A 22,252-nucleotide genomic window follows, 5' to 3' on the forward strand; every position below is an offset into this window, starting at 1 on the left:
GTTTTAACATTTTTTTAATAACTACAACCATTTAAAGCTTTATTTTAATAAAAAATAACATTTGTCTATTCAATTGAAAAAATACAAAATTTAACATAAAACTTTAAATTGCCATATCAACCATCAATTCTAATTTGAGTGCTATAGTTTGACATTTCTTTTGGCGATGTCTAACAGCCACCTATCCAAATTTCCAAAACTTTCCAAGTCAAAAGGAGAAAGCGAATAAGAGCATCTCCAAAGAAGACGTTAATTTAAAAAAAAAAAAAATCAAAAATCAAATTTCAATTTGATGGTTGACTTAGCAATTTGACATGTTAATATTTTCCTCACCCAATATGCCAAAATTTATTGTTTCATTTATATTTTTTTTAAACAAAAGTTAAAAAAGTTGGGTTGTCGCTGGTTTAAAAATAATAAAATAATACTTAAATATGTTGCGTTTAAGGTAACACAATGGAATGCCTTTGGAAATAGCAAAAATAAAATTTAAAGACATCTTCAAATTTGACATCTCTTTGTCTATGTCTGCTTAGCCTTCCTTTCCATGTCATCTTCAACATCTCAATTGAGAATAGGAGTGACCTTGCATGGGTTTATAAAAGGTTGGGCTACTCCCCATATAGTCAATTAGTTTTATGGTAGAAGCTCAACTTTCTTCATGGTATCATAGCAGGTTGTCCCACATGTGAAGCCAAATGGTCACATGCGTCATCCCATTGTGTTGTCCATGTATTAGGGTCGAAAATTCACCACACTTGTTACTATTATATGTTTATGTGACATTTTTGACGTGGTCTAAGTTGTCATCCGAAAATGCCTCACCCTCTCTCTCTCAACACCGCCACCGCTCTCATCCCATTCCCACACTACAACTCCCACCATGTCCTCCGTCGTATTTCGCTGCGCCACCATTACTTCCCGCCTTCTTCCTTCCTTCTCTACCAGACTCCCCCTCTACCACTCCTCCTCCATCTCACTCAAGTCCCTCAGCTCCGCTCCCCTCATTTCCCACCTCTTCCTAAACCCCAAACTCCGCTCGTCATCTCACGTGCTGACCCAAGCATACAGCCCGGCCGCCGCGCCCAAATGCCTCGCCTCCGACCCTGAGCAGCTGAAGCTCACAAGATAGGACATCAAGGAGCTCCTCAAGATCACTTTTAGCCACCCGATTCTTGTATATCTATAACCCAATTCGTACATTTTTGTTTTCTTCTGAAAGCATCGAGAATAGTTGAGCTAAAGTGACGATCTTTTCTTTGTTTTGTACAGGTTCGGTTGGGGTGGCATGATGCTTAAACTTATAACAAGAACATTGAGGAGTGGTAGCAAAGAGGTGGAGCCAATGAAAGCTTGAGGTTTGAGATTGAGCTCAAACATGCTGCCAATGCAGGTAATTAACAAACCCAATTTCTAATTGTTGTTAAATTATGCTTGTAATCTTTGTGCAGACCTGAGCGTAGTCAAGTTGGCTATCCAATTTCAAATCCTACTTCATGTAGTTTAGTTTAGCTTAAATTTGATTATCGCTCGAATATCGCTCGAATGTCAATGTGTTTGGGCCTAAAATAACATTATTGGGTCGAGCTTAGGTTTGTGTTCGGTCTAATGCTCTTTCGGAAATATTATGGGTCATCCAAGCTGGCATAAACCACCAATCAGGTCGGTAGAGTCCTATTGTAGGAATGATTGATAGGGATAAGAGTGAAGAAGTCGAGTCTTGGTATAACAAGGGGGTTCCAGGGTTGAAGGTGTTGGGAACTCGGGAGTGAACCTGACTCATTATAAAGCTTGGTTCTGAAACCTATTAGAACTAGGATTGGCCAAATCCAAATCAAATCATATTTGGGAGTTTTAGTCCTGGTACATCTCTGGTTCGGCCAATAGTAGGTTCGCTGCTATACATATAGAGGGGAGTGTATCTGTTTGGGCCCAAAATAACATTATTGGGCCGAGCTTAAGTTTGTGTTCGGTCCAATGCTCTTCTGGAAATATTATGGGCCATCCAAGCTGGCATAAACCGTCGATCAGGTCGACCGGGCCCTATTGCAGGAAGGATTGATTGGGATAAGTGCGAATAAGTCGAGTCTTGGTACAACAAGGAGGTTCCAAGGTTAAAGACGTTGGGAACTCGAGAGTGAACCTAACTCATTATAGAGCTTGGTTCATAAACCTATTAGAACTAGGATTGGTCGAATCATAATCATATTAGATTTGGGAGTTTTAGTCCGAGTACATCTCTGGTTCGGCCAGGAGTAGGTTCGCTGCTATATATATATATATATATATATAGGGGAGTGTATCATTCAAACCCCCTCGAATTCAACACACAAACTGCTCTGCGCAAACCCGTTCTCTACGTGAAACCTCTTAAACATCTTGAGCTTTTTATTTTCTAAGACTAGCAACCTTGTATTCAGACTCTAGAACCCGAAAGCCGAGACATGTTCCTTCCTCGGCCGTAGTTGTAAGATCAAGAAGTCAACATCGCACCCAACGCGACATCAACACATTTTACTCCCCCAGTTGAGCTCGGTCGACGAGTTGGCACACCCCACACATAACCAAATGACGTAGTTAGCTCATTAATTATTTGTCTTGCACGCCACGTATGCTTGTTAGTTTTTATGGTCAACATATTGGCACGGCCAGTGGGACCCAATGCTAAAACTACAAAGTTCATGACCATTGAGACACGATTGGTTAAAAAGAAAACAGTCATGGGAAGGTCCACGACCAACCTTCCACATATGGTCCGAAACCCAGATCATGATGGTATGTCATAAGCACAGAATCCTCAAGCTGCAGTCACACTTGAAGCTACAAGTGCGACACGTTGAGAAAAGGAAGTTAGTATCAGCGGACAAGCTCATGATGCAAAGATTACCACCAGAGTGGCAAAAGGAATTTTTGTTGAAGGAATAGTAGAGGATTGTGATGAAGATGGTGGTGATGCATCTAACCCACCAACTAGGTCGTTTTTTCGAAGACGACTTGAGGAGCAATCTCGGCAGTTTGAGCAAACGTTTAGTCGAGAATAAAAGGGATGCTTGAAAAAGTACGTGGTTATAGCGCTGTGCATACTAGATTGCTTGAGGCCTTGGTTGGTAATACTCTGAATATTGGGCAAGCTGATAGGTCCACACAACTTATTCCAAAAAACAATCCAATACCAGTATTACTGGTCGAAACAGGATTTGCTTGGTTTAAAATGATTGATTTGTAAAAAATGGGTGGATCAAGCAGCAAAGTAGGCGAATTCAACCGAGGAGCAGAAGCGACATCTGTCGATATGATTGAGGTCCAAAGAATGATTGATACGGCCTTGAAAAAGGGGCCAAAGTTCCCGAAATTCATCCATCCATATCCCGCTTATGTGGAAAAGTTTGAATATCCTAAAGACTTTAAGATCCCAAATTTCAGCCTTTTTGCTGGAAAATCATCCATATCCTTGTTAGAACATGTGGCCCGGTTCACTGCGCAATACGGAGATGTTAATAATGATTTCCATAAACTGCAACTATTTAACTTCTCGTTGACGAGCTCGGCATTCGCGTGGTACATCAACCTCCCACCTAACTCCATCCACAGTTGGGAGGAATTGGTTGAAAAATTCCATGAGCAATATTATCGATCGAGGATGGAAATGTCAGTTTCCTCATTGGCCAGGATGGCTCAAGCATCTAATGAGTCACCAATGGATTATCTTACAAGGTTTAAATCGACCAGAAATTGGTGTCAAGTACCTCTCCTTGAAGTCGAATTTGTTAGGCTCGCATTGAATGGGTTGGCGTGGAGTACAAAAAGAAATTCCTGGGGGCAAACTTTCGTGACATGTACGAACTAGCTCAGTATGTCGAGCAATACGACTATTTACTTCGAGAAGAGGATGTTTCAAAGTCCCCATCCAGAGGAACAATTTACAAAAACCCCACGGTCAGTTTTTCGTTGGCCGAAACCGAAGAATATGCCAGTATAGACGTGATCGAGATAATAATCGAAAAACCATATATATGCAAGGCGTTGGCTCATGCCAATCCCAAAGATGCCAAGACTCACCCAGCCCCTGAAGAACCTCCCGTTAAGACAGCGAAAGTTTACACTTTCGACATTACTAAGGCTGACGCCATCTTCGATCAGTTGCTACTTGCCAAAATTATCAAACTTTGGCCTGGGAATAATATTCCTAAGGCTGAAGAATTGAAAGGGAAAACGTATTGCAAGTATCATAACTCGAACAAGCAACGACAAATAACTACATCATGTTTCGAGATGCCATCCCAAGTTGGATTGACAACGGTAAACTCAAGTTTCTATAAAAGAAAATGGGTATCGATACCGACCCATTTCCTACGACGATAATAAACATGGTGGATGTTTGTCTACCTAAAGATAAAGGAAAGTGAATGGCTGTGTTCATTCCAATGCAACACGTTCCAAAGCAAAACTCTCGACCACGACTCAAGATCGATTTATTTTCAAACGAGCCGCTTAGAGATTTTTCAGGACCAGCTGTTATCGAGCCCATGACAAACTCCAGCGCCGAGGATGCAAACATGCAGGTAATTTTATGTAGTCAGTGAAAAGCAAACATTATCTCCATTGAGCCAAATGAGAAACCAACTAAGGCTACAATGCAACGGCCACCTCTTACGACCGCAACGACACCTCAAAAGGTGTTCGGCACATCCCAACGTCAGAGAGTTTTCGATAGGGTCGGCCCTCAAACACGGATCGATGAGCCACCTTCAGCCAGACAACGCCTTGATTTCGACACACCATTCTATAACGAGGACTATTATGCGCCCAACTTTAGCAGCTCCAGTTTTTCCGTGAGTCAAAAGACCTTGAAGCCGCCTGAGCCACGCGACCAACAGTGGTAGAGTTACAATTCTTCTACCGCTGTATATATCGCACTTTCAAAATCTCAGAAACGCCGACGCCAGCGAATAGACTACATGGCTTGTGATAAGCTCATATTTATATATATTTTACATAAAATTCACTTGTCTTTTCTTAGTTAGTTCCTTATATGTTTGAGCTATTTACTATGTTTTTGTGTTTTGTGTGATTTCTCAAGCAAAGAAAAGAAAAGTAGCACAAGTGAGATATTAAGTAACAAATTCGTCAAAACTGCCTGTGCAGATTAACTGACTTTGGAAGCATGTTACGAACAACTCAGAATGAATGAGAGAATGAGCCTTATATTCTCGGAAAGCTATGGATGTCTATTTTCTGGACCAATTTACATATCGTTAATATCATTTTTCTAGAAGAGGTTATGGGCATTGTAACACTGGAAGGTTCAGAAAAGGGCTAAGCAGATTTGGCTAATAAAATGAGAAAGTAAAGGCACTTGTTTTGTGTTTTGCTTTGTCATCAACACTCGGCAACAAATGGGGTTATGATTGCACTCATTTGGCTTTGGAGCAAGTGGAAATGCACAGCTAGAAAGAGAAGACATCAAACAGCTCACACACATGCAAGGATGACATTCACACACATGCAAACTGCATGGACAGGTTGGAGGACAGAAAATGTGTTTGTTTTGTGGTTGAAATGATGAGGAACATGTGTGTGCAAATGGGAAAAGGAAACACACACACATGGGCAAAGGAAAGGCACGACATGGGCATAAAATACGCCACTACATTCATTCATTACCACAACACTCACCCTTGTCCCCTTCTATTTCTGTTTTCATGCACCATTACATTTAATCATTGCACTCAAATGGTGCACATCCCTTGTCCCCTTCACCCATTAGATTTCATTCACTTTCACCTCCACTACATGCACTCATTGATGCACCACTCTTTCACTTTCCTTGCCCATGCCGTGCAACATGAATCCACCTGCACCTATCACTAATTTCTGCACCATTCCACCTCCCTTTCCTTTATCTACCATGTGCACAATCATTCATGTTCCCCACTTGCATTCATAGCTGCAACACCACTCCATTTCACCCCCATGCTTTGCATCATTACTTCACTTTCACCTTTGAATCATTGCTCACACCACCATCCATCCCTCCATGCCATGCACTTCCTCTATAAAAGGAAATGTGTGTGGCAGCCATTACATTCAATTTTTGCTTGATAATTCATCCCCAATTCAATACAACTTTCATCCAAACACATCCATTCATCTTGATATCCATTCCTCCATACAACCAAACCTTCAAACACTCACCAACACCTTGTGCCGTAGCAAAGGAAGGGAAGGAAAGTGCTTGGATGTGCATGCTGTCTAACTTGGTTTGTTTGAGCGTTTAGGTGTTTTCTTTCTTTTGTTTTCAATGTCTAAATTTGTTTATCTTTGCTTTGTAAGTATGAGGAACTAAACCCCCCTTAGCTAGGGGGGAATTCGAAACCATGTTCATACTTGCAATATGATTTGATTACCTTCTGTTGTGATTTCATAAGTTGTGAATTCAATTTGTTTAACTGCTTGATTGATAACTTATTGGTGTATGTTTATTAAGAGTGCACACTTAGTTTGCATGCATGAATATGATGCTAGTATAAAGGAGTTTCACCTAATAGTTACAAATTTATATTCACAAGTAGTGGAGGTCACTTATAAACGATCGCGTTAAATGAATTCTTGGCAGGAGTTTCATGCTCATCATAGTAACGAATGCCTCATCAATACTTATAGTTTTCATGATGCTTAATGATCTTTGATTGTATCTTTATTGTGCTGTTCACGTAAAGGACTTTTGAAGAATGCTTGAATTGTTGTATGCGCTTTCCCATACAATTCAATAACTTAAGGAAGGTTAATTTAAGCGGACTTAATTAACCTGGGGTGTTGAGTTTCATGATTGATCGAAAGAACAACTGAAAAATTGGTTTATGTGCAAGTATGTCATGTGTGGAGAAGAACCCTCTAGCTAGCCCATCATCCATAGTTTAACCCATCACCCATCAATTCACCTAAATTTGTCTAAAAATCTGTTTAAATTATTCTTGCTTTGTTTTCCTTATTTTCGTCCAAAACCAAAATCCCCTTTATTTTATTAAAGTCGTATTAGTTAGTACTTGTTTTAGATTGTGTTTTTAAGTGTTTTAAGTCAAGATAAAATCAATTTTCTTCCAAACTTTGTGTTAGTGGCAGAAACTGCCTTAGAGTTGTTTTTAGGCAGTTTGAGTCTCTATAATCTGTTTTGAGTCTTGTGACTTAGTTTTGAGTCTTGTAAGTTTAATTTCATGCTTTTAAGTTTGTTTTCACATATTTAAGTCAGTTTCAAGTGTTTTAGCAATCCCTCCTAATCCCTGGCCTAGAACGATCCCTACTTACATTCTTTACTACAATTGACAACAAGAGGGTTTAATTTGTGTGTTAAGTTAATTTTCGCATCAAATTTTTGGCGCCGTTGCCGAGGATTAGCAACATTGCTAATCCCTTGTTATTTCTTTTTTGTTTATTTTCGTGTGTTTTTATGTTAGTTACTGACCTTGTTTGTTTTCTTGTTTTAGGTACCAGTTTATGACTCGGAGTTCTCATCCGATTCGTGAGCATATCTTGGACTTTGACGATGATTTTGAGAGGACTTTGAGAAGGAATAGGAATAAGCAAGATCGTAACCCACCTATTCCTGAACCTGAGTTGGAAGAACATCCACTTGAAGAAGAGGAGGAAGATCCCAACATGGCAGCGGATAATCGAACAATCAAGGAGCTTTCCGCTTCGGGATTGGACAATGGTGCTCCCCTATGCATCCAATACCCCCTGGCTGCCCTAGGGAAGACGGACGAGTTCGAATTAAAATCAAGTTTGTTGCATCACATCCCTAAGTTCCACGGGATGTCCATGGAAGATCCTAATAAACACTTGAAGGAGTTCGAGGTTGTTTGTTCGAGCATGACCCCTGTGAATGTTGATGTGAGCATTCTGAAAATGAAGGCTTTTCCCTTTTCTCTCTTAGAAAAGGCTAAAGATTGGTTGTATGAGCTAGCCCCCGGAACTGTCACATCATGAGAAAGTACGAAACGGGCATTTTTGGAGAAGTTTTTCCCAACCTCTCGAGTCATTCTACAACGCAAAAGGATTAGTGGCATTCAGCAAAACCAAGGTGAATCCTTTCCCACTTACTATGAGCATTTTAAAACCCTTGTTGCTTCATGTCCACAGCACTAGATGAAGGAGGAGATTATTGTTCAATATTTCTACGAAGGGCTTCTACCAATTGAACATCAAATGCTAGACACCTCAGCGGGAGGAGCTTTGGTGGACAAAACACCCATGGCTGCCAAGACCTTAATTGCTAACCGAGCATTGAATGTTCAACAATATGAAGGCGTTGGTCAAAGAGACACCCCACGGCAGCAAGTGAATGAGGTAAGTTCCACATTCGACATTCAATCACAGTTAGCTAATCTTTCTTCCATTGTATCTCAGATGGCTGAAGGAATGAGGATGAAAGAACCAAGTGTATGTGGTGTGTGTTCTATCCAAGGACACGCCTTTAAAAAGTGCCCTCAATTGATTGAAAATGGTGGATGGGAAAACGCCAATGCAATTGAATTTCAAGGCCACAACCAGCCAAGGAACGATCCATATTCTAATACGTACAATCCAGGTTGGAGAAACCATCCAAATTTCAAGTGGAGGGAGCCCCAATAGTCCCAACAACAAGGAGGCTTTAGGCAGCAACCTCCGGGCTTCTATACCAAGCAATACACACCAACACAAGCCCTGCAACAACCTGCCCAAAACACCCCAGGTACATCTTTAGATAATGACACACTTCTTAAGTTACTCACCAATTTGTCTCAGGGGCAAGAAAATCAAGCAAAAGCAATACAAAACCAAGATAAAAGGGTGGACCAAATGGAGAAACAAATTGGGCAGATTGGGGAGTTTGTAGGACAATTCAGAGAGCAAGGTAAGTTGCCTAGTTCGACTGTTGTCAACCCGAAGGGAGGATTTGAATCTGCAAAAGCCATAAGTTTGCGAAGTGGAAAACAAGTTGGATCTGATCCCCAACCATCCAATTCACGTTCCAATGAGGTCGAAGAGTTGATAATTGAAGAGGAGAAGCAAAGCACCCCCACGGAAAGGGTGGAAACATCTTTGCCACAGGCCCCAAAAGCCCCTAAACCATCCAATTCGGCCAACAAAGGTAAGGAAGTTCCAATTTTGATTAATTCTAACATTATTCCTCCAAATGTACCATTTCCTTATAGGTTCATGCAATCAAAGAAGGAGGAGGCTGAAAAGGATATTTTGGAAACATTTAGAAAAGTTCAAGTCAATATACCACTTTTGGATGCAATTAAGTAAGTTCCAAGGTATGCCATGTGATTATACAATTGGCCGATAGATCTAATCCTTATCCAAATGGAGTTTTGGAAGATGTTTTAGTGCAGGTTAATCACTTAATCTTTCCGGCGGATTTCTACGTGCTTGAAATGGACGAGTCGGACCACTCCCCTACATTACCCATCCTCCTTGGATGGCCATTCATGAAAACTGCCCGTACTAAGATTGATGTGTTTAATGGAACTTTGACGATGGAATTTGATGGGGAAGTTATCAATTTCAATCTCTCTGATTCTATCAAGTATCCTAGTGAGGATCACTCATGTTTTTCTATTGATGTATTTGCTTCTCTGGCGTAGGACCATTTTGAACAATTGAATGACGATGCACTTGAATTGGTCATTGCACGAGGAATGGACATTCAAAACAATGAAGCAATAACCATACATCCCCATGGCATGAATGATTTTTCCTTTGCCGTACCCCCTAATGAAGACATGATTGAGATGGTGGCTACCCTCGAATCATTGCTACTACAATCTGGTAAGTTTTTGGACCCGATATCCATTTCAGTTTTGACTAATAAGTTACTTCCTTCAGTTGTGCAGCCACCTACACTTGAACTTAAGCCATTACCAAGCTATTTAAAGTACGTTTTCTTGGGCGATGATGAGACGTTGCCCGTCATCATCTCAAGCACACTCACGGCACAAGAGGAGGACAATTTGGTAAGGGTGCTAAGGGAGTACAAAACAGTAATTAGGTGGACATTGGCCGACATAAAAGGAATCAATCCCACCACTTGCATGCATCGTATACTTTTGGAGGAGGGGTCTAAAACATCTCGAGAAGCTCAACGCCGACTCAACCCTCCGATGATGGAAGTTGTGAAGAATGAAATAATCAAGCTTTTAGATTGTGGAGTGATCTATCCTATTTCTGATAGTCGTTGGGTTTTGCTTGTTCAATGTGTCCGAAAGAAATCTGGAGTAACTGTGGTGACAAATGCCGAAAATGAGCTTGTGCCTACTCGAATCCAAATAGGTTGGAAGGTGTGTATCGATTACAGGAAGCTAAACGCCACCACTAGGAAGGACCACTTCCCTTTTCCATTCATTGATCAAATGTTTGAGAGGTTAGCGGGTTATGCTTTCTATTGTTTTCTTGATGGTTATTCTGGTTATAATCAAATTGTCATAACACCCGAGGACCAAGAAAAAACCACTTTCACATGCCCCTTTGGTACATTTGCTTATCGCCGCATGCCATTTGGTTTATGTAATGCACCTGCCACATTTCAAAGATGCATGATGAGCATATTTTCTGATTATGTTGAGAAAATTATTGAAGTTTTTATGGATGATTTCAGCGTTTTTGGTGATTCATTTTATGGTTGTTTGCATAATCTCAGTTTGATCTTAAAACGATGTGTTGAAACTAACCTTGTTCTCAATTGGGAAAAATGTCATTTCATGATTAAACAAGGCATAGTTTTAGGACAAATCATCTCTGAAAAAGGAATGGAGGTTGATAAATCAAAGATCGATCTTGTACGTCACTTACCCTCTCCTACTTCGGTTAGAGAGGTTCGTTCTTTTCTTGGACATGCAGGTTTTTATCGAAGATTTATCAAAGATTTCTCAAAGCTTTAAAATATTTGCTCAGCAAGAAGGAGGCCAAGCCAAGGCTAATTCGATGGATATTGCTTCTCCAAGAGTTCGACATTGAGATTCGAGACAAAAAGGGAAGTGAAAATGTGGTGGCTGACCACCTAAGCCGTATGATGCATAATGAGGAGTCCCTACCCATTGCTGAAACGTTTCCTGATGAACAATTGATGTCCATTAAGGTAAGTGAACCTTGGTATGCTGATTTGGTAAACTTTTTTGTGTCTAAACAAATTCCAAGCACTCTCACTAGACACCAACGTGATAAGCTTAGAAATGACGCACGGTTTTATGTGTGGGATGATCCATATTTGTGGAAATATTGCCCGGATCAGATTATTCGTCGATGTGTGCATGATTCTGAGTTTCATTCCATTTTAAGCTTTTGTCATACATATGCATGTGGTGATCACTTTGGCACACAAAGAACAACACTTAAGGTGTTACAATGTGGGTTCTATTGGCCTAGTATCTTCAAGGATGCTAGAATTTTTTGCTTAACATGTGATAAATGCCAAAGAATAGGAAATATAAGTGCAAAGGATCAAATGCCGCAGGTTTCCATTCTCAATGTTGAAATTTTTGACGTTTGGGGTATTGATTTTATGGGTCCTTTCCCTTCCTCACATGGTTTCCTTTATATCTTACTTGCTGTGGATTATGTATCGAAATGGGTGGAAGCAAAAGCCACCCGAACTAATGATTCTCGAGAGGTTGCAGATTTCATTATAACTAACCTATTTGCAAGGTTTAGAATGCCACGAGTAATCATCAGTGATGGAGGGTCTCACTTTTGCAATCGAACCATTGCGGCGTTGTTGAGGAAGTACAATGTCAACCATAAGCTTTTTACACCTTACCATCCTCAAACCAATGGTAAAGCCGAGGTGTCTAATAGGGAGATCAAGCAAATTCTAAAGAAGACCATTGGGCCAACAAGAAAGGATTGGAGCTTGTGTTTGGAGGATGCGTTGTGGGCATATCGCACGGCATATAAAATACCCATTGGTATGTCCCCATTTCGGCTCATCTATGGCAAACCATGCCATCTTCCCGTAGAATTGGAGCACAAGGCGCATTGGGCCATCAAAACATTCAACATGGACCTTGACGCCGCTGGAATTCATAGAAAGCTCCAATTAAATGAACTTGAAGAGATTAGGCATGAGGCTTATGAAAACGCCTGAATTTACAAGGAGAAGACGAAGGCTTTCCATGACAAGATGATTCGAGGCAAATCATTCTCCATTGGGCAGAAAATGTTACTCTTTAATTCCCGCCTTTGCTTGTTTCTTGGTAAGTTGCGTTCCAAATGGATTGGTCCTTTTGTGGTTACTAATGTTTTTCCTCATGGTGCAGTCCAAATACAAAGTTTGAAGACGCAACATGAATTCAAGGTAAATGGGCATCGTTTGAAGCCCTATTATGAGGCCTTTGAGGAGCAAGTCGTGGAGAATGTACCCCTTCATGCCATGGGCCCTGTTCAAGCTTAAATGGAGGTATCATCCGGCTGGAAGACGTTAAAGCAAGCGCTTCTTAGGAGGCAACCCATGTATTCAAATGAGGAAGATTTTTGAATCGCTCCACAAACAGTTTTGCGTTTCTAAAAACCTTCCCTTTTCTGCATTTTTATTTTGCCTGATTGTCATTTTTTTAATTTATTTGTTTGTTGCTTATTTAATTATTTTTGGGTTTGGATTTATTTTTGAGACATTGACAGATATGCAAGGTATTTTCACATTAAAATTCGTGGAAAAGAAACAGGAGACAGAAAATACAAGAGGGAGCCTTCACAAAGGCTGTTTGGGAGAAGGCTCAGTAGTCGGCGGAGCCTTAGCAGTCAGCGGGGCGACAGAAGGAGGAGGTATCCGAGGTTGATCATTTGGAGCTTCACTACGCAGTACAGCCCTAGAAGACGAAGGCAAATGCTGTTGGAACAAACCCACAAACCATCGATGATCAAGTAAAATCTGACAATCAGATTCCTGCATCTGGTCAATTTTCCTCTTCATGTTTGTGGCATAGTTATGTGTGAGCTTGTGCAACTGTTTATTCTCATGCTTGAGCCCTCTAATCTCCTGTTTGAGACTCATCACTTCAGCCGCCAACAATTCAACTTGACGGGTTTGAGCAAATAGGCGTTGGGCTATGTTGGACACAGAACCCGCACACTGCACACTAAGAGCCAGAGAATCCTTAACAGCAAGCTCATCAGACCGTTTGGAAAGCAGTCTATTATCTTTAGGAGTGACAAGGTTCCGGGCCACCACCGCAGCAGTCATGTCATTCTTCATCACCGACTCCTCAACAGTAAGAGGACCAGTAGGGAATATGAAGGATGGGCGCCATATGTTGTCTGGAGAAGGCATGGCAGCTTCTTCACCAAGGTTCAAGTCAAAATGACGGTCGGAAGGGCCAGACATTTTCAAAGGTGTTGAAGAAAGAAGAGGTCGGACAAGTCAAGATATTAGAAGTACAAGAAGGGAGTTTCTACAATCGCAAATTCAAGTGTGCTTTGAAATGAACTGCGTGCCTCTATAAAAATCAACACTCGACGGGATTTCAGATATCGAAGAGGCTAGCTCAGAATTCAAAGAGGCAAATTCAAAAATCGAAGAGGGGCTAGCTTTCTCAAAAGTTGGGCTTGCTCAGAAACCACGAGCCATCCTTTGTTCCAGATTTGTCCGCACTCGTCACTTGCAACCTCTGCACTGGACGGAGCTCAGAACTCGAAGAGGCAAGCTCAGAAATCGGAGAGCCATCTGCTTTTCCAGACATGTTAGCATCTCTCACATGCACGCTCAGCTTTGCGGAAATTACGGGCAGTTTGTCGAAGCGTCGATTCCAGATATCGAAGAGGCATCTGCTTTATCTAGACGTGTCAACATCTGTCACATGCATGCTCAGCTTTGTGGAAATCACGGGCAATCTGTCAAAGATTTCTGGTGAAGTAGAAAGCACGTGAAGTTTACTGTTCAATCATCCAACAGTTGCCGACAAGAGTGAACGAATAGTACCAGTTTTTATTTCCTATAAATGTCGACCTTCACCTTCCATAGCAAGGCAGACATACATAATATTCCGTTATCTCCGAAAATGCCTTCCCAACGAAGCCTCTCGAGTCACTCAGTGTTCCTTATTCCTTGGGGTACCTCTGCAAACAACTCATCCAAAGCAAAAGCATTTCATATCATGAAGGTTGAAAGCAAGAGTATCTCATATCATGCTTTCTCCCTATCCTTCTCCTTGTCGTTGTTTTCATCTGCGGGACAAGGAGAAAGAGAGCAATCAGCCAGCACTTGGTATCAATCTTTCGATTTGGAACCGACTGCCTGAAACCCCTTCCTGATTGCTTACCTAGCCCTGCTCTCGAGTACTCATCTTCAACATCTTATGCTTCCTCTTCGTCTACCACATCTGCCTGGGGAACAGATAAGGGAAGTGAAAATGATACCTCGAAGCATGTGGAGACAATGTACTAATTCATCCTCAGCTAGGGACAAGGAGAAAGAAAGCAAGAGGTGGACACTTGGAAAGATTGAAGAAAGAAATAGACCATCACCTCTACCTCGTGCCTGCCTGCCATGCAGAAGAAACAAGCAGAGAAGAATGCAGACTGCACAATCAAATCAACCCAGCAGAAAGAGTCTGATTTGAAACCAAGGAACTTTCGCTCAGAATTCCGAACCAGTTCGAGATCAAAGCTGTGGAAAAACAACAAGATCACCTATCTCCAAAACCAGATTTGCGTTCTTAAACTCTACTATGTCTGGTTTTTACTTTGCTATACTTGTCATGTTTATTTGGTTGCTTGTTTTTGTGTGGGTTTATGCTTGAAACATTGAGGACAATGTTTGATCTAAGTGTGGGGGGGGGTAACCATTGTTTTGCATGAAATTCGTAGGAGTTTATCACCCATTACTTCTAGTGTTGTTCCTTGCTGTTTTAAGTGTTTTTAAGCTGTTTTGGAGTGTTTTAGTGTGTTTTGACATAAAAATCCGAAAATCTCATAAAAATTTGAAAAAAAAATTGTTTTGAAAAACCCAAAAAAGTTGTTTTTATGTGTTTGTTTGTGTCTTAGGGTACCTTCCAACACAATGATGAGGTTTGGTTTTCAATTGCATGACTGTTAAAGAGAGTTATAAACATGGATGAAAATTTGATTTACTCTTTGGTGTATGCTTGGTTGTGGTTTAAACTTATGAATTCACATGCCATCATAAAAGAAAAATCAGTTTTGTAACATGCTTGAAGGAAGGAACTCAAATGAACGCTACAACCTTGTGAGACTTGAGCCTAAAACGTTTATTTAGAGAGTTAATAATCCATGCATTCTTTCTTTCTAAAGTCGTTGCATGATCTCATTATTCTTTGCTTGGTTACTACTTAGAAGGCGTTTCATCATTTACTTCCAAATGCTAGAACTCATGCCTATTTCATTCAAAGCATGCTATTGATTTGCATAACACATATTCAAGATGAAGTTGTGTAGTGACCACCACCAAAGCCAAATTGCCGTGCATCCTACTTCATTAAAAGTTGATTATGCATTCTAAAGTGAATTCCAAAGTGTCTATTTCATTGCTTTGCTTGCTATCACTTTAAGAACATTTGTTATTCCTATCCTTTCTTTATTAGCCATTACTCCCAAGCCCCGTTACGACCCTTGACTTCTATCTTGAGTGTTATGTGTTTCAATTTGTGGAGTTTGAATTTGGTATGAGCATATGGTGTCACTGGTTCTCGCATCTAAGTAGTAGCATCCCATTCATGAGATCATATTTAAACATGCTTATTAACTCCAAAAATTGCTTTCTTTGTTGTAACATATATGAGTACTAGTCTTTCATGTTTACATCAATCTTCTCACATATATCTAGTGTAGGGTGTGTAGTCAGAAAATGTGTGTGAAAATAGACAGTATCTTGTAAGGAATTGAGCAAATTCTCTAAGGCATGTTACTACATTCAAAACATTGTTTTAATTGGTTAATTGTGAACTAGTAAGTGGTGACTGTGATTAAGTATGTGCTCAAGTGCTAAGTTGACTAAAATCTGTGGGAATGATGATTTTTAACTTGTCATGTGCGTTGGAAATCCCTAAGGCAAACGTTGGAAGTTTAGGTTGTGTTTTGTTTTCTTTATTTTGCTCGAGGACTAGCAAAAGCTAAGTGTGGGGGTATTTGATAAGCTCATATTTATATATATTTTACATAAAATTCACTTGTCTTTTCTTAGTTAGTTCCTTATATTTTTGAGATATTTACTATGTTTTTGTGTTTTGTGTGATTTATCAAGCAAAGAAAAGAAAAGTATCACAAGTGAGATATTAAGTAACAAATTCGTCAAAACTGCCTGTGCAGATTAGCTGACTTTGGTGAAGGGAAAATTATGAGCTTAACACATGGGATTTCTAAATGACTAGCATGCATATACAATTCAAAATTTATATACATGAGCAACGGAAGCAATTTATCAAATAATATCAAAGCTATAGTCATGCAAATCCCCTTCAAAGTTCATAGGTTTATATATAATGCATCAAAACATTTTAGTAAAGAACAAGGTGAAAGTTTAGTCTTATACCTCTTGATCTAAACTTGAGACCAAGGATGGACCACTTCCAAGCCCTTTGTTCCTTGAAGTCCTTGAGCCTAGTCTCCCTCCTTGCCTCCTCCACTTTGTTAGTAAGAGTGCTCCAAGGTTCTCCTTTAGTCTCCAAAGGAGAAGACCTCTAAAGATCCACACCCACTAGTGTAGTGAGATGGATGAAGGAATAACCAAAAGGGTGAAAAATTGTTAGTAAATTCACCCTCTAGGTGGCCGGCCTTTGTGGTTTTAGAGAGCTATTTTCTTTTGCCTCTTTGTTGTTCAAAAACACACAAAAAACCCTAATGAACTTTGTGCTATAAAGTTCCTTATATAGACAAAAAGAAACCTAGTCAACAACTTGACTAAATATCTCTCCCAAACCCTTTAAGTGGCCGGCCCTTTAGTGTTTGCTTTGGGCTTTGGGCTTTTATTATTTCAAGTCATCCTATGCTTGAATAAAAGCCCAATGGGCCCAATTAAACCCAAACGTTTCTTTAAGCCCAAAACGATCTTTTATCGCTTTTATGATTTCTTTAGACTTTCTAAATTAATCACAACACTTAATTAATCCAATTAATTATTTCCATCATCCATTAATTACTCACTACAAGAGTGTATCGGTGTACAATCATTTTAGGTTCTAATTAGCAAGGCAGTGAGGTGATTGACATCAATTCAATTGATTATATTTAATCCAATCACTTAGTGAATTAAAACTTCATTTTAATTCACCTTTCTTCTTTGATGACTACATTTAATCATCTAGAAGAACTCACAAGCTATGAGTGACATCTAACCATATGTCATAGCTACCCAAGCTAATGTAGAAGTTGTTCAGAGAACCTATTCAGTTGGAATTACAATGTAATTCGATCCTTCTCTAAAACAATACTCTCAATCACATTACTAGGGTATGGATATATTATGTCAAACCCCTAATGTGATTATTCCTTCTTATATGATTCTATTGAGTCGTATAGGAACGCTTTCCTTTATTACGCTCGATACTTCGGCCGAAGATTCCCGAATCATATCTTAGAGTATTCTTCCTCTCTAATCGAGGATTAGAGATTCCTTGTTGCGCATTCACTTGCCTTCATGACTAAGTGGCTTAACCCCAATCATGCCGTGGACATCCGCGAATGAGGTGACTTTGACATAATCAAAGATTAAGTACTTAGCCACAAGACAACGACGATGCCTTAGGTCAAAGGACTACTTACATTATTCCAACCATTAGAGTTACTTGCTTGACATGTGAGTAGACTTCCATGCAAGTACTCTCGTTCGATTGTGTTCAGTGAACTCATTCCCTTAATGAGCACCTACATACTTGTCTTAGTGTCACAACACGAATGGGATGAGACTTTCCATCCTTCCATTTGAAGCGGACACAGTATGTACCGGTCTAAGCATTGTCAGTTTCCCTCCGACAATCCAATGACTAGGAACCTTTTGGACACAATGGTTATGTGAAGAAGGTCTTTGTAGTCTAACATCATTAGATTACTTCTTCAATCGATCTATTGTCCATGGATACACTATTTAGGACATATATCGTTTATTGAGATAGTCCTAATTTGTGTCTTTGCCATTTGATGTATAAGATTCATCCATACATTGATTCATTTGTCCTGAAAGGTTTCTTCCAAAGATTGACTTTCAGGGCATATTTCCAACATTTGGAAGCATGTTACAAACAACTCAGAATAAATGAGAGAATGAGCTTTATATTCTTGGAAAGCTACGGATGTCTATTTTCTGGAGCAATTTACAGATTGTTCATATCCTTTTTCTAGAAGAAGTGATGGGCATTGTAACACTGAAAGGTTCAGAAAAAGGGCTAAGCAGATTTGGCTAATAAAATGAGAAAGTAAAGGCACTTGTTTTGTGTTTTGCTATGTCATCAACACTCAGCAACAAATGGGGTTATGATTGCACTAATTTGGCTTTGGAGCAAGTGGAAATGCACAGCTAGAAAGAGAAGACATCAAACAGCTCACACACATGCAAGGATGACATTCACACACATGCAAACTGCATGGACAGGTTGGAGGACAGAAAATGTGTTTGTTTTGTGTTTGAAATGATGAGGAACATGTGTGTGCAAATGGGCAAAGGAAACACACACACATGGGCAAAGGAAAGGCATGGCATGGGCATAAAATACACCACTACATTCACTCATTACCACAACACTCACCCTTGTCCCCTTCATTATTTCTGTTTTCATGCACCATTACATTTAATCATTGCACTCAAGTGGTGCACATCCCTTGTCCCCTTCACCCATCAGATTTCATTCACTTTCACCTCCACTACATGCACTCATTGATGCACCACTCCTTCACTTTCCTTGCCCATGCCGTGCATCATGAATCCACCTGCACCTATGACTAATTTCTGCACCATTCCACCTCCCTTTCCTTTATCTACCATGTGCACAATCATTCATGTTCCCCACTTGCATTCATAGCTGCAACACCACTCCATTTCACCCCCCATGCTTTGCATCATTACTTCACTTTCACCTTTGAATCATTGCTCACACCACCATCCATCCCTCCATGCCATGCACTTCCTCTATAAAAGGAAGTGTGTGTGGCAGCCATTACATTCAGTTTTTGCTTGATAATTCATCCCCAATTCAAACACTCACCAACACCTTGTGCTGTAGCAAAGGAAGGGAAGGAAAGTGCTTTAATGTGCATGCTGTCCAACTTGGATCGTTGGAGCGTTTAGGTGTTTTCTTTCTTTTGTTTTCAATGTCTAAATTTGTTTATCTTTGCTTTGTAAGTATGAGGAACTAAACCCCCCTTAGCTAGGGGGGAATTCGAAACCATGTTCATACTTGCAATATGATTTGATTACCTTCTGTTGTGATTTCATAAGTTGTGAATTCAATTTGTTTAACTGCTTGATTGATAACTTATTGGTGTATGTTTATTAAGAGTGCACACTTAGTTTGCATGCATGAATATGATGCTAGTATAAAGGAGTTTCACCTAATAGTTAAAAATTTATATTCACAAGTAGTAGAGGTCGCTTATAAACGATCGTGTTAAATGAATTCTTGGCAGGAGTTTCATGCTCATCATAGTAACAAATGCCTCGTCAATACTTATAGTTTTCATGATGCTTAATGATCTTTGATTGTATCTTTATTGTGTTGTTCACGTAATGGACTTTTGAAGAATGCTTGAATTGTTGTATGCGCTTTCCCATCCAATTCAATAACTTAAGGAAGGTTAATTTAAGCGGACTTAATTAACCTGGGGTGTTGAGTTTCATGATTGATCGAAAGAACAACTGACAAATTGGTTTATGTGCAAGTATGTCATGTGTGGAGAAGAACCCTCTAGCTAGCCCATCATCCATAGTTTAACCTATCACCCATTGATTCACCACTTACTCACCTTTCCACCCATGCCATGCATAACCACCCTTGTCCCCTTCATTATTTCAGATCTCATGCATCATTACATTGAATCATTGCACTCAATTGCTACACCATTCCTTGTTCTCTCCATCATTTCAGATTTCATGCATCATTGCACTCAATTGCTACACCACTCAATGTTCCCCTCCATTGCCATGCACTTCCTCTATAAAAAGAAGTGTGTGTAACATAAATTTCGTTTAGTTTTTGCTTGATCATTCATCCCCATTTCAATACAACCTTCATCCAAACACATCCATTCATCTTTACATCCATTCCTCCATATAAACAAACCTTCAAACACTCACCAACACCTTGTGCCGTAACAAAGGAAGGGAAGGAAAGTGCTTGGACGTGCTTGTTGTCCAACTTGGATCGTTGGAGTGTTTAGATGTTTTCTTTCTTTTGTTTCTAATGTTTAAATTCATTTCCTTTCGTTTTGTTGCAAATATGAGTGGCTAAACCCCTCTTTGCTAGGGGTGATTTCAAAGCCATGATTATGTGTGCAATATAATTTGATAAATTCCAGTTATGAACTCTTGAATCGTGAATGCAATTGGCTTAACTATTTGATTGATAACTTATTTGTATTTGTTAATTAAGGGTCGACACTTAATTGGCATGCATAAATCTGTTGCTAGAATATAAGGAAGTTTCACATAATCGTTACAAACTTATATTCACATGTAGTGAAGGTCGCTTATAAACAATCGCGTTAAGTTTAATTCCTAACATAAGCGACATGATGTCATAGTTGCAAGTGCTTTGTCAATGCTTATGATTTTCATTAAACGTAATGATCTTTGATTGTATCTCTATTATGATGTCATGTAGGGAACGTTTGAAGAATGTTTTGGGTTGTCGAATGATGTCATCCAATCCAATAAAACAAGGAAAATCTTAGAGTTAACTAGTGATGTCACAGTTAATTTGGAGCATTATCGTTCATAATTCAATGAAGTAGTAACTGGAAATCAAATTATTTGCATACATGTCATGTGTGGAGAAAAAGCCTCTAGCTATCCCATCCATCATCTTATTTCTCAAATTTGTTTTACAATCTGTCTAGTTTTTCATACTTGTTTGTTTGTTTCAACTTCATCCAAATCAAAACCACCCCTTTAGTTTCTTGTTTCAAAGTGTTTCAAATCTGTTTTAGTTTGTGTTTTTAAGTGTTTTGATTCAAGTAAAAGTCAATTTTCGTCCAAAGTCATTCCTAGTGTCTAGTCTAAGTTTATTTGGTTGTTTCAAGCTGTTTTGAGTATTTTAAGTTTGCTTTGAGTCTTGTGAATCTTGTTAAGTGTGTTTAAGTTTAGTTTTATGTTTTTGAGTCAGTTTAGAGGTTATTAGCAAGCCCTTCTAATCCCCGATCCAGAACGATCCCTACTTATACTTATATTACAATTGTCAAAAGAGACTTAAATTTGTGTGTTAAGTTAATTTTCGCATCAAGTTTTTGGCGCCGTTGCCAGGGATTAGCAACTTTGCTAATCCCTTGTTATTTCTTTTTGTTTATTTTCATGTGTTTTTGTTCCTAGTTGCTGATTTTACTTGTTTTCTTGTTTTAGGTGGTTTATGACTCGAAGTTCTCAACCTGTTCATAAGCATATCTTTGACTTTGATGACGATTTTGAACGAACTTTGAGACGAGCAAGGAATCAACAAGATCCCCAACCATCTCAACCTGCACCAGATCTTGAAGAAGACAAAGTAGAAGAGCAAGAGGAGGCCACGGCAAGGACTTTTGAAGAAGTCCAAGATATGACAGTAGACAATCGAACAATCAAGGAGCTTTCTGCTTCAGGATTGGACAATGCTCTGCCTTTATGCATTCAATATCCAAAGGCGGCCCAAAATAAGACCGACGAGTTCGAATTAAAGTCTAGTTTATTGCATCATATTCATAAGTTCTATGGGTTGTCCATGGAAGATCCTAATAAACATTTGAAGGAGTTCGAGGTTGTTTGTTCGAGCATGGCCCCTGTGAATGTTGATGGGAGCATTATGAAAATGAAGGCTTTTCCCTTTTCTGTCTAAGAAAAGGCTAAAAATTGGTTGTATGAGCTAGCCCCTGGAACTGTCCCATCATGGGAGAGTATGAAACGAGCATTTTTGGAGAAGTTTTTCCCAACTTCTCGAGTCATTCTACTATTTAAAAGGATTAGTGGCATTCAGCAAAACTAAGGTGAATCCTTTTCGACTTACTATGAGCGTTTTAAAACCCTTGTTGCTTCATGTCCACAGAACCAGATGAAGGAAGAGCTTATTCTTCAATATTTCTATGA

At 39.6% G+C, this 22,252-nt stretch overlaps 1 pseudogene; it reads left to right on the forward strand.

Moving 5' to 3' along the window:
* The first annotated feature begins 816 nt into the window (after positions 1-816).
* LOC103401738 (probable L-ascorbate peroxidase 6, chloroplastic/mitochondrial) overlaps positions 817-22,252 on the forward strand; it is a 58,620-nt pseudogene continuing 37,184 nt past the window's right edge.

The sequence above is a fragment of the Malus domestica genome, chromosome 15 (genome assembly GCF_042453785.1).
Source record: "Malus domestica chromosome 15, GDT2T_hap1".
In the NCBI taxonomy this organism is placed as follows: Eukaryota; Viridiplantae; Streptophyta; class Magnoliopsida; order Rosales; family Rosaceae; genus Malus; species Malus domestica.